This window comes from Protopterus annectens, chromosome 11.part0 (genome assembly GCF_019279795.1).
Source record: "Protopterus annectens isolate FY-2018-M chromosome 11.part0, PAN1.0, whole genome shotgun sequence".
NCBI lineage: Eukaryota > Metazoa > Chordata > Ceratodontiformes > Protopteridae > Protopterus > Protopterus annectens.
In genome coordinates, this window is record NC_056745.1 from 1436250946 (window position 1) to 1436269381 (window position 18436).

The window sequence follows — 18436 nt, forward strand, 5'->3', positions numbered from 1 at the left end:
TTGGCTATGTATAGAGGGGATGAGTATGTGCTGATGTTATGAATTAGCTCTAAATATTGCTGGGCATTAATTCTTAGGTTTCTTAAAAAGCTGAAGAAAGCTTTGTGGTTATCCTTAACATAGTTTGCAATTCTCAATTCATAATAGCTTTTGGTGGATTTCATTTTGATTCAGAGTTCTTTGCTGCGCTTTTTGAGTTCTTTCTGTGAAGGGGTGTTAAGTTTGCTCTTACTGGCTATCAGTTTCTTCTTCTTTTTGCATACTGTGCTTATACTGGGATCGACAGTAGGGGCTTATTTTTAAATTTGGTATTATACTTTTGTTTTATGAGGACCAATACTTCAATATGTACTTTTGAAATGGCCATAGAAATTATCCACAAATGTGGCAGTGTGCAAGATGGGGTCATTGAAGTGAGGAGATAGTTAAATTTCATCAGGTCAGCAGTTAACTTGAGTAGGTTTTACCTTCAAGTAGTCTCTAAAGATAGAAAGGCTTGGTGATAAATAAGGTTTGACCCAGATCCTATGATAGGATCAAATATATTAGAAGTGATTGTTAAAAGCATAGAATTATAGCATCATTATTATGAGTGTTAATGAGCAGTGATCAGATTTGTCCAGTGATGTGGTAACTGTAGGTATTGAGCATAAGGGGGCTATATTGGTGAAAATCAAGTCTCATATTTTTGAACTTCTAGCTGGGTTTTTAACTAGTTAGTCTGAAGAGCTGGCATTAATTGAGACCAAGAATCGTTTTGCCTGCTTATTTGTTTTGGTGTACATTTCAAAGGAAGGATAGTTAGTCCCCCAAGATATGAGTTGAGAGTTGACATAATGGTTAAGGTGTTTACATACAGACCAGTATTGTGACTTACTATACCCCTCCACGCTCACTACAAAGTACTAATAAAATCCTTCTACAAACATACAAATCCAACAAAACAATTGGCTAAATTATATATAAATCCTCTGTGCCACACTTCTGGAACAATCTGCCTTTCACCTTATCTAGCATCCCAAACACAAACAGCTTCAAAAAAGAATTAAGAAGTTCTTTCTGTAAGTCATGGATATGCCCATGTCAGGACCTTACTTAATTGGCTCTACCACTCTCTTCACTTCCTAGAATAGCCCTCGCAGTTAATGCCTTAAGGTGGGTGGAAAAGTTAACAATCACATGTGACAGACTTATCAGGTGGGTGGAAAAGTTAACAATCACGTGACAGACTTATCAGGTGGGTGGAAAAGTTAACAATCACATGTGACTGACTTATCAGGTGGGTGGAAAAGTTAACGATCACATGTGACAGACATCAGGTGGGTGGAAAAGTTAACAATCACATGTGACTGACTTATCAGGTGGGTGGAAAAGTTAACAATCACGTGACTGACTTAGGTGGGTGGAAAAGTTAACAATCACATGTGACTGACTTATCAGGTGGGTGGAAAAGTTAACAATCACATGTGACAGACTTATCAGGTGGATGGAAAAGTTAACAATCACATGTGACTGACTTATCAGGTGGGTGGAAAAGTTAACGATCACATGTGACAGACATCAGGTGGGTGGAAAAGTTAACAATCACATGTGACTGACTTATCAGCTGGGTGGAAAAGTTAACAATCACGTGACTGACTTATCAGGTGGGTGGAAAAGTTAATCATGTGACTGACTTATCAGGTGGGTGGAAAAGTTAACAATCACATGTGACAGACTTATCAGGTGGGTGGAAAAGTTAACAATCACATGTGACTGACTTATCAGGTGGGTGGAAAAGTTAACAATCACATGTGACAGACTTATCAGGTGGGTGGAAAAGTTAACAATCACATGTGACTGACTTATCAGGTGGGTGGAAAAGTTAACAACCACATGACTGACTTATCAGGTTGGCTGGTGGCTGAGGGTATACGGAGAAACTAAGGATGTCATCTGGCAGTTGATTTTAGGAATGTCCTTAATTCAGGGAGATACAGGGGCGTCATGAACATAATCCTGATATGAGGAGGAGCAGACGGGTGAGTTTGGAAAGGATATCTAAAGAAGGAGCAAAAGAAAGGTATACAGCCCCTGTAGAAGGAAATAACGAGAATTCATTGTACCTGACTGACAGGTTATGTGAACAACAATGGTGTCCTTTAACCAATGTGAAGGACTGAAAGTGTCATTATTAAAGGCAGTGGGTTCTAATGAGGTATCTGATAGGTTAGGAATACTGACTGTAATGAGAAATTCATGATTTTCAAACGAAGAAACAAAAATAGAGCAAAACAGATCAAAAGATGATGGGCTATAAGGACCCTGGGTACTTGATCACAAATGTCCGTGGCTTCTGCAAGAAGTCCACTGAATTGTAAACCTCTGTGGAGGTGCATTGCCTGGAATTAATGGTAGCCATAGGAACATGCTGAAAAAAATCACTGTGCAAGCATCATGACAGAGACCGCAACAGAGAAAACAAAGGTTTGGGAGCAATTTTCTATTAGAGAATAAACATTCAAAAGCCTGTGTTCATACCTCTCACCTCTACACATTTTTGCTTCATATTTTTGGTCTGTTCCTCATAAAATGTGTGGTTTTCTGGCAAATAATTGAGAACTGACGTCACTAAATAATACTAAATAATGATAGACATTTGAGTTTCAGACGTCATATCCTTCAGAAAATAATAAAATGTTTCTATTTTTGGACCTTTGCCCCCCCCCCCAGTTCTTTCTGGCTTTGTCCAGATTTCTTGCAATGAGGGTTTGAGAGGTATTCCTCTGTTACTTGCAATCAGCATAACCGTAGCGTTAATCACTACCAATAAAATATTTCTACACCTGTGGAGGACAGAGAATTGTTAAAAATGTAACATTGTCTCTAGTCTCAAGTAAGCAATAGTTGAGATATAAAAATCATTGTGGTCCTACAATAAGGTTCATAGGATAGTGAGCAAAGAAGCTGTTAGAATCTGTGTCAGACAATTACACAGAAAAATAGAAATTGTTATGGTTCTGAAACAAGGTGGTAACAAATGTCATGGGAATATATTGAAAACAGAAAGATGGAGGGTGATAATACTGACAAATGCAAGATGAAGCCTAGGGAAGGAAGTCAGAATAGCAAATGAGCAAGTGGGGGAAAGGATAAATAATTCATGCCAGAAAGAAGAGAAACATTTTTAACATTGGTAGATAAGAACAGAAAAGAGAGACATAAAGAAAAAAAGACAATGAATGCAAATAAGATGATTTCAGAGGATAAAAACTGGTTCATTATTGATAAATAAGGAAAGGAGACAGTAGCATTTTCAGTCTGTATAGGTAGCAGGCATAACTCTCAACTGTCCAGATTTTCGCATAATGTCCACAGATTTTTTGCCTCATATTTTTGGTCTGTTCCTCATAAAATGTGTGTTTTTTCTGGCAAACCACTTAGGATTCAAAGTCACTAAATAATGACATACATCTGAGTTTCAGACTTCATATCTTTCAGAAACATGCATTCTAAGACAAATCCTATTATTCTTGCAATATTCTAAGATAATAAGTGCAATATTTAAAATCTGTCTCTATTTTTGGGCCTTTGTACCCCCCATTATTTTAGGCTTTGTCCAGATTTCTTGCACTAAAAGGTTGTGAGGTTTGGTAGCAGGGATAGGGTGGGTGGCATTTCCAGTCAGTATAAGCAGCAGAAATAAAGTAGATGGACGTAATCCTTCTAGTGAAAAATTGGTCATGCAAGAACTAGAAAAGTTGTGGATGTGGCAGAAGACTGGATTCACAATAGTTTAATGAAAACACTGGCAAATGTATCTAACTAATTACTTTAAGAATCTTGGGAGAACCGTGAGCTCTCTGAAGGCTAGGAAAGGACAAAGGTAGTTAACTTTCCAAACGACTGGTCAAAGAAGAGGCACTAGGAACTATCAACCTGTCAGATTTATTTCAATTGTAGTTGACATTTGTGAATAGCTTCTGAAGGAAGGAATTTGTGAATATTTGCAAAACTGACATACTCACTGCATGGATACACAGCAGGGAGATTATACTAGATCACCCTAATGGTGTCTTAACCCTTGGTGTCCTACATGATATAATCTTAGAAAATAGCTGAGCTATGAAATCAGAGAGTAACATCATGTCTTTTGGCAAAGCAAATATTAACTCATTCCTTACCACATAGTAAATATTTAAATAACAGAGTACATTTTGTGCTGTTACCAGGGAATAAGACATCCTTTCCGTGCTGCCCTCTGCCTGACTGCAGTTTCTTCTCCTCACCCTAAATGTCATCATAGCATCAATATACAGCCTAAGAGGTATCTGTGCATTCTTGGTAATGATCGGTTGAATCCTGCATGCACAATTTAGTTACTGCATTTGTTGTTATTGTAGAATGGCTAATGTTACCAGTAACCCATGACTGCATTGGTACTATAGGATTTACCCACATTCGGCATGGTTGACCATTAGGGTATAGCCTACCATGCCTTTAATCCCACTGATAACTGTGGTAGAGTCTCTGTGTTTGCCAGTGACCGTATCCTCCTCAAAGATGATGTCCAACTCCCCCTTCAAGTGAGCTCATGGAACTTCAAGTCATCTTAGAGAAGTCAATCGTCTACCGTATAGCTTATTATTCATGTCTGGGCCTGTCAATGGTCCCCCATGATCATGAAACCTTTCTGGCACTCCTTAAAATGTGTCTATCAGTAATACCTCATTACTTCTTAATGAATTCAACTATCCGTCCATGGAGAGGAGTATATACACTACCAACATGGTATATGTTTAATGATTCTAGGAGTGGGTAAACATAAACTGCCTGGATCAATTTCTCCTTAATTCAGCCAAGGGCAGGAACATTCTTGACCTGGTCCTCACAAACTTGGCTCCAGCCTGTTCCCTCTCACCCTATTTTTGGTGCCATTCTATTAAGTCAGACCACCAAGTAGTTACCTTAACCCTCAGAATATCCATTCCCTATGTAACCAGCACCACTATCCTTTTTACAGACTTCATAAAGGCAAGCATTTTGTTACTATATGACAAAATCTCTAAAATCACCCATCAAAACTCCACAGTTGAGCTGGGATATGCAGCCACCTACACTAAGGATCTTTATGCCCATTTAGACAAATGCATAGATCTAGTAGTCCCTACTAGGACTAAATATAGCAGTAAATTCAACAGCAAACCACCCTGATGGTCATTTGATATAAACAAACTGTGTAACTGAATAAAGAAACTGTTCAAATTATCATGTAGGGTAAAAAGCCAAAAAGAGGAAGATGAACAAAAAAAAAAAAAAACTCTCTAATAAACTAAAACATCCCATGACTTTGGCTAGCAACTGAAGCTATGAGTAACTACAGGTCCTTTTTCAGTTACTTTTGAAAATTAATAAATAATTTACAATACTGCTCCAAATTTTCTATAATGGTGCCTCGAATTCAAACCCAAAAGACTTTAGCAAATATGATTGTGGCCAACTTCTCCCTTGAAACAATCAACTCAACTCCAGTCATGCCCGAGTTACATCTCTATCCAGCCATTATCAAGCATCATGTCTTTACACTATTCTGAATAGCCAAAAATACTTCTTCCATAGATGCCGACACTATACCAGCTGCCTAATAAATCGTGTCAAACATGCACCATGTGATCCCGTCCTTAAACTGTTTAATCCAGGCCTATATATATTAAATCCCTGAATTCTGGCACACTGGAGTAATGAAGCATCTCCACAAGGGAGGACACACCTGCACCTCTTGAAATTAAAGAGCCATCAGCCTTACAAATCCTATCTGTAAAGCCATGCAGTGCATCATAACTGACCTTATAAATCACAACATTAAAAATCTGATTAGACTCAGCCCATAGCAATTTGGTTTTGTAAAAGCTAGGTCATGCATGATAAATCTGGTAAGCTTCTTTGAAAAGGTCACATAGGCAGCAGAGTGTTGTCACAATATCCAAGGCACCTATCTTGATCTGGCCAAGGCATTTGATACCGTACCACATAATGGAATCATAAATATGCTTACAGTTATATACACAGATCCCTTTGTGGCAAAATAGAAAGAAAACTTGATCAAGGACAGACCGCACATTGTCTGACTTGGAGACACCTCTTCAGTTAGAGAAAAGGTGATCAGTGGTGTTCCTCTGGAGTTTTATTGAGCCACTTCCTGCTTGGCATTAATTTATCTGACCTCAAAATTGATGAGTGATCTCTGGTTAAACAAATTTGCTTATGACTGTAAGTCGGGTGTAGTTGTCAAGTCAACCAAAGATACATATAGCCTTCACAATGAATTAACACAAGTCAACACTTATTACACTGAAAAAAAGGCAATCTACTGCATCAATGACACCTCGCTATAAAGCAAGTCAGCGATTAGAGAACTGGGCACCTCAGTTGATAGCTCTGTCTTTTTTGAGCACCATGTCGCAACTTTACTTAGGAAATACTTTTATATCTGTAAACTATTTGTAAAAATCATCTCTTCTAAAACCATAGAAGTCATTGTTCCTTTATATTCTGTCCTCATCAGACCTATAATCAAATATACCCTTTAGCTTGCATCTGACTAGATTAATAAAAAAAGAACTTGATAACATGCAGAGATTCCTTTGTATGAACTTAAAATCCTTAGCTACCAGGATAGGCCAGATTAGATAGTACTCCAAAAGTTTTGGGTACTTCTATAAATTGTACATAGCTCTGGTGAGTAGTTTGGACCACATACCAGTCCTCTGCAACTGTGGACTATGTTTATGCATTCCTGTCTTTAGTTTTTGCACTCACAATTATCATTACGTCTGTGTTTTTCATTTTCAGACACACATCCTGGAGGGTATTATTTCCACAATAACACATACCCTGTAGGGTATTATTTCCACAATAACACACACCCTGGAGGGTATTATTTCCACAATAACACATACTCTGGAGGGTATTATTTCCACAATAACACACACCCTGGAGCTTATTATTTCCACATTATACCATGATCCCCCCAAAACATGCACGCTGATTGGCCAGCGTGCCCGTTGTAAATCGAGTTATACTAATGGAAAAAGGTCCGGTCGCCCGGACTTTTTTCCATTAGTAAACTCGTTTTTTTAAAACACTGTCTCGCTATGTTAAATGGGTTTAACATAGCGAGACAGCTTTAAAATAAGCAACGGAGATCTCCGTTGCTTATTTTAAAGCTGTCTCGCTATGTTAAACCCACTTAACATAGCGAGGCAGTGTTTTAAAAAAAAGCAATGGAGAAAGCAAGATCTCCGTTGCTTTTTTTAGTGTTTCGCTATGTTAAATGAGTTTAACATGGCGAGACAGTTTAAAATAAGTAACGGAGATGTCCGTTGCTTATTTTAAAACTGTCTCGCTATGTTAAACTCATTTAACATAGCGAAACACTAAAAAAAAAAGCAACGGAGATCTTGCTTTCTCCGTTTTGCTCACAACTCTGATGTACTGCGCAGGCGCAGTACATCAGAACTGCCGGATGCCAGACATCTGCGGAAGGGCAGTAAACAGGCATTATACTATGCCATTATTTAAGAAAAGTAATAGTTTCTTTTCTTAAATAATGTCATGGTATAATAGCAATAACCCACTTCTGGGTGTGGGTAATGCTAAATTTACCCACGGTTGGCTTTGTTTGGTCCGGGCTTAGCCCTCGGGACCAAACCACTCAACCGTGGGTAAATTAGCATTACCACGTCAGGTTATTGCTATAATAACACACACTCTGGAGGATATTATTTCCACAATAACACACATACTACAGGGTATTATTTCCACAATAACACACATGCTACAGGGTATTATTTCCACAATTTGCACACATACTACAGGGTATTATTTTCACAATAACACACATGCTACAGGGTATTATTTCCACAATAACACACATACTACAGGGTATTATTTCCACAATAACACACATGCTACAGGGTATTATTTCCACAATAGCACACATACTGCAGGGTATTAGTTCCACAATAACACACATGCTACAGGGTATTATTTCCACAATAACACACATACTACAGGGTATTATTTCCACAATAAAACACATACTACAGAGTATTATTTCCACAATAACACATACCCTGTAGGGTATTATTTCCACAATAACACACACCCTGGAGGGTATTATTTCCACAATAACACATACTCTGGAGGGTATTATTTCCACAATAACACACACCCTGGAGGTTATTATTTCCACAATAACACACACTCTGGAGGGTATTATTTCCACAATAACACACATACTACAGGGTATTATTTCCACAATAACACACATACTACAGGGTATTATGTCCACAATAACACACATTCTACAGGGTATTATTTCCACAATAACACATACCCTGTAGGGTATTATTTCCACAATAACACACACCCTGGAGGGTATTATTTCCACAATAACACATACTCTGGAGGGTATTATTTCCACAATAACACACACCCTGGAGGTTATTATTTCCACAATAACACACACTCTGGAGGGTATTATTTCCACAATAACACACATACTACAGGGTATTATTTCCACAATAACACACATACTACAGGGTATTATGTCCACAATAACACACATTCTACAGGGTATTATTTCCACAATAACACATATACTACAGTGTATTATTTCCACAATAACACACATACTACAGGGTACTATTTCCACAATAACACACATGCTACAGGGTATTATTTCCACAATAACACATATGCTACAGGGTATTATTTCCACAATAACACACATGCTACAGGGTATTATTTCCACAATAACACAAATGCTACAGGGTATTATTTCCACAATAACACACATGCTACAGGATATTATTTCCACAATAACACACACCCTGTAGGGTATTATTTCCACAATAACACTCACCCCCCTGGAGGGTATTATTTCCACAATAACACAAACCCTGAAGGGCATTATTTACACAATAACACACGCCTGGAGGGTATTATAACATTTAGGGAATGGATGTCTGTAAACTTTTGTAGTTGCTTTTTTATAGGTTCATAGGTTCATAAGTTGGTTCTAGGCTATTGGCCCTAGGGCCTATACAAGCCTAGCCATAACAATTTCCTGGATAGTTCTTCCCATAGTATTTACTTCCCTGGACCCCTGTCTAGCAGGGCGACTGACATGATCAATGGGGTGAATTTCCAATCTCCCATTCAATCATCAAGGTTCCTTTTGAAGAGGGCCAAGGAGGTGCTCTGCTTGACATGTATGGTCAGCCTATTCCAGAGTATGGGGAGTCTCTTGGTCAGGAACCTATCCCTCCAGCATGTTTTGTTCATTGTGATGACAAGGTTTAGATCGATGGAGCGTGTAGCTCTGAGAGATTGGGATTTCTTTAAGTGGAGCATGTCCAACAGCTCAGGGTTTGACATGGCCTTGTATGTTAAGCAGAGATCGCCTCTGAATAGACGATATGCCACAGAGTATAGCTGGAGTTTTTTTAGACGGTCAGCATATGGCATCTGCTTTAGGCCTTTGATTCTTTTAGTGAGGTATTTCTGCGACCTTTCCAGCTGTTGCAGATGTCGTGTGAGGTACATACCAAATGGGGCGTTATACTCTATAATGGGTCTAATGAGGAATGAGTACAGTGGGACAATGACCTCCTTTTATCTGGATGAAAAGCCCTTAGTGATGAGGTGTGCCACATAGAAGGATTTCCTGACTGTTGTGGCGATGTGGTTATCGAAGGTGAGACCACTGTCCACCTGTGTCCCTAAGTCTCTCATCACACTTTCAGTGTTTAGTGTACTGCCACCTATGTGGTAATTCATGGATACATGTTTTTTTTCCCAAAGGGGATAACTATACATTTCTTGGCATTAAGCTTGTGCCCATGGCTCTGGCACCAAGCATCTGTTTCTGTAAGGCCCTTTTGTAGAATATCCACATCATTTGGGGATTCAATAATGGTTCCCAGTTTGCAGTCATCTGTGAACTTTGTTAGCCAGAGTCCCTTAGTGTTGGCCTATACTTCCGAGAAGTAAATGCCAAACAAGAGCAGTCCCAGGACTGAACCCTGAGGTACTCCACTTGTCACTTGTCTGGAGCTGGATTTGGAGTCTGCTACTTTTACAGTCTGGGTTCTGTCAGTAAGCCAGTTGACAACCCATCGAGTGATGTAGGGATTTATGCCCAGCTTAGTAAGTTTATCTATGATTCCAGAGTGGGGGATGATGTCAAAGGCCTTGGCAAGGTCTAGATAGGCTGTATGGACCACCTTACCTTCATCCACAGCTCTGGAGACTCATTCAAAGAAGTCAATCAGGTTCAGGAGACAAGATTGGCCCTTCACAAACCCAAACTGGGTGGAGTCCAGTTTCTGAAGGTTGCCAATGTCTTTGTTTATAAGTTCCATGATAATGCATTCCATGCCCATGCAGATCAGGCTCGTCAGACTGATGGGATGGTAGTTCCCGGGATCCAAGGTGGATCTTCCCTTGTGGAGTGGGATAACTGTAGCTGTGCGCCACTCAGTGGACATGAAGTCTGAGGTGAGGCTATAATTAAACATGACACTTAGGTGAGGTGCCAGTTAATTTTGTAGTTCATGCAGTACACAGCTTGGGATGTCATCTAGTCCCATGGATGCCATGCCAGTTCATTTTGTAGTTCATGTAGTACACAGCCAGGGATGTCATCTGGTCCACGGATGCTGTATTCTTAGCTTTAGAGAGTGCAGTTTCTACCTGTGTGACTGTGATTACCGGAACTTGGCAATTTTTTTGGTATTGAGATGGGGGCGTTTAGGGTGTGAGATGGGGGTGAAGTTGGCACTAAATCAATCTGCCAGGATATTGGCAATATCCTTGGGATCAGTATATTTAAAGCCATTCTGTTGTAGCTCAGAGCAGATCTGAGCATTGCCATTTAGATTCTTGACATAATTATAGAATGCGTTGTGGGTGTCTTCGGAATCTTAGGCAATTTTATTTTCGTAACTAGCTTTTGAGGATTTTATGAGGGATCTCAGCTTCTTATTGAGGCTGCTAAGGGAGTTTTTGCATCCTGGGATTTTCCTCTTTTCTGCAACAGTTTCTGCCTTCTATTGTATAGTTTGTTTATGGCAGGGGACCACCAGATTGGCTTCCTTTTTTTGGAGGAGAGCATCTTGGTTCTATTTGGGATGGCACAATTCATGCATGAGTGGATGTGCTTGTACAGTGCCTTAGTTTAGGATTCAGCAGTTGAACTTTCAGATCCCATCTGCACGGGTGTCATGAAGTTTGTCACTTCTGACTTGAGTAGCATGAAGTTGGCTTTGGAGAATTTTTTTTACGAAGATTTCCTTACTGGGGTGGGGGGTGGGGGTGGGATGTGGATGTCAAGCTGATTTGCTTATGGTCAGACCTGACCAATGAGGAGGTGACCACTGGTGTGGAGCATCTATCTCCCATGTTGATAATGACCAGGTCTAGGATAGTGGAGCCCCTGGTGGGACAATGGATTAGTTGATCCAGGGCATTGGAATTTATGAATTCTAAGAACCATTGGGAAAAGGTGTTAGTACCCAAGTAGTTTTCCCAGGTAATGGAAGGGTAGTTGAAATCACCCAGTATTAGGGTGTTTGGCTGTATCTTAATATTTTCCAGTATGTTTAGAAAGGTGTAGTGAGAATCCTGGGGCATGGTGGGGGATCTGTAGCAAACTACAATTTGGATTGCAGTCTTACCTAGTGTTAGTTGCACCTGGAGAATTTCAGATGCATTGTGTTGGGCAACTAGCCTGGAGGTGTGAATATCTTTGGTGAATATGGATACTCCTCCACCTTTAGTGTTTCAGTCTTGGTTTGGTGGCCGAAAAGTGTGGTAAGAGTTGTAGCCTGGTATTGCAGGGGTGCTCTCTGGAGCCTTTAACCAGGTCTCAGTTACTGCACAGATATCGATGTTCTCCATTTTTAAGAGTGCCTCGAGAGAGTGCATTTTGAGGTTTACACTTCTAGCATTGAGTAGCATTATCTTCAGATTTTGCATGCTTGTATCTGTTACGGTGGTGGTTTTGTCCTTTGAACCTTGCCTAAAAAAGGCACTATGGGGAGGCAAGAGCTTTAGCCAGTAACCTGTCTAAAAGAGTGCAGGCTAATAGCTGTAGTATTGGTCCCCATCCTCCCTTCCTGTTGGTGTCTTGTTGTTATAATTGGTGGCTTTGCAGATGCCAGCCCCTACTGTAAATTTGATCTGGGACACTCCTCCCAGTCTAGTGACATTAGCTCATTCTACCAAATACAAAGAGAACATCTGAGAAGGCCTTCTGTTCCTCCTTTCTCCCTTTCTTAAAAAAAAAATGCCTGCATCTCCTTGTGTTCTGACTGTGCTTCTCAAACATTTTGGAACTATAGAGTATATTTTAGTGCATTTATTAAAACTGCATTTGCCTTAATATTACTACAACTCAAGTGCTCTAGGTTGCACTGCATCTGAATTGTTTGTTTTAGCTGCTTTTCTGTATATATAGACTTTTCTGTATATGTAGACTAGCTACTTATTCTACTGTATTACTGCCACAAATCATTTTTCAATTGTGCACTTGCCTTATTTAAAAAGTTTTAAATTGCTAATTTTGTAGAGTTTTAATTGCATTTACTGTTTAGGACAACACAGTGAAGTGTGTTAGCCTTTTCTTTGTTTATTTACTGTATTGCATTGTTTAGCCTGTTTAAACCAAAAAAAAAATACTATCTTGTTTGCTCGTTTCTCACCTTTCCTAGCCAGTATAGTCCAGATCCCAGGCTTTGCTTGTCTTAGGACTTTATTTTCTGTTTTCAGAGCTATCCAGACCTTGCTGTGCTGCTTACCAGTGGGAGTGGTGAGCATTGTACTGCCTATCTAACAACAGAGGAGTGGTTTCCAGCTCTGAAATTGTAATTTTATTAGCCTTTTTGGGCTGATTTTTATCCCTTTCAACTTCCTGGCTTAAAAACGCATGTGTTTGACATTTTTTGCATCGTGCAGCACTGCAGGGCTATGGTTAGACTATTCCAGGTGCCAAAAAGTCTGCTCTTCAAATTTTCCTTAGAACTAGCTGGATTCTCAGTAGTAGCACTAAAATCTAAACCCCTGTGACTAGCACTTGCTTTAAAACCTTCTGGAAAGCAATAGGAAGCCTGAAACTGATACAAGCACTCAACTCTCCTTGTCAATAAGGAGAAATTAGTCGTAGGAACTAAACAGCCTATAATTGCAAAGTACCTTGCAAAGGTAAGGGAAAACAGCTCTTGTACTTTACAAAAAAGCACCTAAAGAGGCATGTCCAAGGGTCAGCTTCCAGTGATTTCGCCTGTCCACCTGGTGAATCTGGGCATACTGGGGCAATGCGGCAACTGCCTCATGTACACAGACACCTCTCTCCTTCTACCACCCAACATTACAACCTGTGAGAGATGCACTTACATAGCCAATCTGGAAGCAAAGCTCTCTCCAGCCAAGATTGTGCTAGACAGTCAAGAGGAGAAGGTTAACACCTGTACTACACCTCAAGCAACACATAGCCCTTCAAAACCCACACCATCAACACCCACACATAGCAACACAAAACCCACATATGCAGAGGCCCTTAACATTAACCTGCCCAAGCAACAAGGACTTCCTAAGCTGAAACGCCAACAAACACCAGTCACAACCAAAGTGACACATAGCTCACAACACCGGTGTGCCACCCAGCAACAGCCCCTAAGGCAAGACAATGTACCCAAAACTTTAGTCATAGGTGGTTCTATAGTCAGGCACACTGATGTCCCAATCACCAGGCTGAACAAGGAGAAAATTACAGTCAGCTGCCTGTCGGGTGCCAGGATCTACCACATAATGCATGCACTCAAGTCACTCCACAACAAGTACAAATACGACTCTGTCATTGTCCAAGTTGGAGCAAATGACTTGAGATGTACCTCCCTGGACTACATGAAAAGAGACGTGGAATAGCTCTCAGATCATGTGGCCCAGGCAGGTATGACCCTAGCTCTGAGTAGCATCCTGCCTTCACCCAGAATGATACCACAGTATAAGGACAAAATGGCTGACTTCAACAATTGGCTAAGCTTCTGGTGTCATTCAAAGGGGATCCAGTATCTGTCTGCCTGGGAAGACATGATCGACAAACCACGATACTTTGCCAGAGAAGGTCTGCATCTGTCACCCCTGGGAGTCTGGATACTTGCAAAGGCTCTTGCCACTCCATAGTGCATTTTTTAGGCAATACCCTGAAGACAAATGTACCACCATAACAACTGAAACAAAAGCAACCTGAGCGTCATGCTACTCAATGCTAGAAGCCTAAATCTCAAAATGCACTCACTTGAGTCACTCCTCAAACTGGAGAACATTAACCTCTGTGCAGTAACAGAGGCCTGGTTCAATGCTCCAGAGTGCACCCCAGCGCTACCAGGCTACATTGCATATCACACCTTTCACCCCCTAAATCTGGACCGAAGCCTCAAAGAAGGTGTGGACTGAAGCCCCAAAGGAGGTGGTGTATCCATTTTCATAAAGGATACGCACACCTACAGACTGGTCGCCCAGCATAATGCATCAGAGATACTACAGGTACAACTAACACTGGATAAAACTGCAATTCAGGTTGTAGCCTGCTATAGATCCCCCACAATGTCCCAAGACTCCCACTCTGCATTCCTGAACACTCTGGAAAGCATCAAGGTTCAACCCAATACCCTTATAATGGGAGACTTTAACTACCTCTCCATCAGCTGGGAAAACTACTCCTGTTCCAATTCATTTGCCCAACGATTTCTGGAATTCATTAATTCCAATGCCCTTGACCAACTCATTCTCACCCCTACCAGAGGTAGAAACATTCTCGACCTGGTCTTTAAAAACATGGGGGACCAATGCTCTACACCAGTAATCAATTCCTCCTTGGTTAGGTCTGACCACAAGTTAATCACAGTCGATATCCAAATCCCACCCTCACCCCCATGAAGGAAACCACTGTGAAGAACTTCTCCAAAGCCAATTTTGACCTTCTAAAGACAGAAGTGTCAAACTTCACGTTATCCATGCAAACTGGGAATGGCTGTATGGCTGCTGAATCATACCCCAAGGCACTGTTTGAGCATTTACACAAGTACATGGATCAGGCCATACCAAATAGAACCAAGATCCTGTCCTCCAAAAAAAGAAAGCCAATCTGGTGGTCCCCTGCCATTAACAAACTCTACAACAGAAAAAACTTTTGCAGAAAAGGGTAAAGTCCCAAGACTGGAAAAATTCCCTTGTAAGTCTCAGCAAAAAACTGAGATCCTTCATCAAATTATCCAACGCTAGTTATGAAAACAAAATTGCTACATATGCTAAAGAAAACCACAATGCATTCTTTAGCTATGTCAAGAATCTGTACAATAATACACAGAGGTGCTCTGAGCTACTGCACAATGGCACCACTTATACGGAACCAACAGATATTACCAATATCTTGGCTAACAGGATTAATGCAACTTTACTCCCCCCCCTTCACTCCCCAAAGGGCCCATCCCAATACCTGAGGAATGCCAAATTCCTAATATCATGACTGCACAGATAGAAGCCACACTATCCAAAGCCAAAAATACAGCTTCCATGGGACCTGATAAAATACCTAGCTGTGTTCTACACAAATTACAAAGGGAGCTGTCCCTACTCCTCAGTGCCTTGTTCAACTACAGCCTCACTTCAGGCTTTGTTCCCACCGAATGTCACACCGCTACAGTCATTCCTTTCCACAAAGGGGGAGCGGCTACTGACCCTGGAAACTACCACACCATCAGCCTAATGAGCTTGATCTGCAAGGCCATGGAGTGCATCATTATAGATCTCATAAACAGGGATATAGGGAACCTTCAAACCCTGGACCCCTCACAGTTTGGGTTTGTGAAGGGCAGATCGTTTCTGCTCAACCTCATAGACTTCTTCGAATCTGTCACCAGAGCAGTCGATGAAGGCAAGGTAGTCCATACACCCTACCTCGATCTGGCCATGGCCTTCAACACCATCTCCCACTCAGGGATCATTAACAGACTCACTAACCTAGGCATTAACCCCAATGTCATGAGATGAGTTGCAAACTGGCTCACAGACAGAACCCACACAGTGAAAGTAGCTGACTCCAAATCTGACTACCAGGCAGTCACAAATAGAGTCCCACAGGGATCTGTCCTGGGTCCTCTCCTATTTGGTATCTACTTTTCTGATGTCCAGACCAACACCAAGGGACTCTGGTTAACCAAATCCATGGATGACTGCAAACTGGGAGCTATTATTGACTCTCAAGCTGATGTAGACATCCTACAAAAAGGCCTCACACAGACCGACTGGTGCCAGAACCATGGCCTTAAGCTCAATGCTAAAAAATGCATCGTCAACCCCTTTCAGGAAAAACATGGTGCCCACGAACTACCACATCAATGGTAGCCCACTCAACTCCCAAGGTGTGATAAGAGATTGAGGGACACAGGTAGATAGCAGCCTCTCCTTCGACAACCATGTTGCCACCATAGTTAGAAAGTCCTTCTATGTGGTACACCTCATTACAAAAGGTTTCTCATCCAGGAAGAAAGAAGTCATAATCCCCCTTTACTCATCCCTCATTAGACCCATTATAGAGTACAATGCCCCATTTGGCATGTACCTCACTAGACACCTGCAACAACTGGAGAGGCCACAAAAATTCCTCACAAAGGGGATCCTAGTACTCAAACACATGCCCTATACAGACAGACTCAAAGAACTCCAGCTTTACTCCATCATATATCGCCTACTTAAGGGCAATCTCTGCTTGGCAAACAAGTCATGTCTGACCCAGTGTTGCTAGACATGCTTCATCTGAAAAAGTCACAATCCCTCTGCACCACATGCTCCAAAGACCTCAACCGCATCACCACAATAAACAGGACCTGCTGGAGGGACAGGTTCCTAACCCAGACTCTTCCCATACACTGGAATAAACTCCTCATTCATGTCAAGCAGAGCACTTCACTAGCCCTCTTCAAGAAAAATCTTGATGAGTGGATGGGTAACAGGAAATTCACCCTGGGGATAATGTCGAAAGCCTTGCTCAATAGGGGCACAAGGAACTAACGTCTGGCAACAGGACGACTGGGAATATTCTTGGGTTAAGCTTGTGTTGGCTCCAGGGCCATTAGCCTAGTACTCACCTATGAACCTATACCTCTGTCCCCAACAGACCATTTATTCTATACTTCTGTCCCCAGCAGACCATTCATTCTATACCTCTGTCCCCAACAGACCTGTAACTCTGTCCCAAGCAGACCATTTATTCTATACCTGTGTCCGCAACAGACCATTTATTCTATACCTCTATCCCCAGCAAACCATTAATTCTGTATCTCTGTGCCCAAAAGACCTATACCTCTGTCCCCAGCATACCAGTTGTTATTATATACCTCTGTCCCCAATAGACCATTTATTCTATACCTCTGTCCCCAACAGCCCTATACCTCTGTCCCCCAACAGACCATTTATTCTGTACCTCTGTCCCCAAAAGACCTGTACCTCTGTCCCCAACAGATTATTTATTCTATACCTCTGTCCCCAGCAGACCATTTATTCTATGTACTGTACCGCGATCTAAGCACTGTTGTTGTTCGCTTAGGTGTATTTTTGCAAAAGTACATTTCGGCAAAAATGTACTTCCATGAAATAGAGCTCGTCTAATAAACATATACATAGACATACACACAACATACACACACATAATACATACACATACATACATACACACAATCTATGCAAATAAAGAATATCATTATGACCCAACAATTAACTACTAGCAAAATAGCTTTGAATATTTTATACTGTAATAGATTTTTGTGACGATGAGATATGGCACCATCTCTGTAAAATAAGACAGTGGCTGCAGAGATGAATGTACTGATTTTTGAGCTCAGTGTTTTTGAAAGAAAGTACACAGTGTGAAATCACTTTAAAGCCGAGCTGTAAAAATGATGTAAGACCTATGACATAACCTTTACAGAAAGAGTTTGTGAGATTACAATAACATGAGCTGGAAGACTAAAGGGGGAGAAAAGGACCAATACACTGAAGTACTTTACAAAAGGCGCTTTAGAAGATGAAAACTTGCAAGTTTAAAGGAATGATTTTTATACAAATGATAGTTGCTGATGACAAGATCTGACTAGAACAGCTTTATTGAATGAGACAGTAAAAAGTAGCATGCTGGTATAGAAAGAATACAATAATATTCTAGAAATTGAAAAGCTGCATTGTGTCACAGTCAGGGCTCTATCCCTCTGTATCACAGAGCTATTTACACTAGAAAGACAGACCTGACCATAGAACTACTTAGTTATGAACTTCCTTTAGACTCTTATTTGCAATAAAGCCAAGTTCTAAGCTAGCTAAATGACAAGAGTTCCTG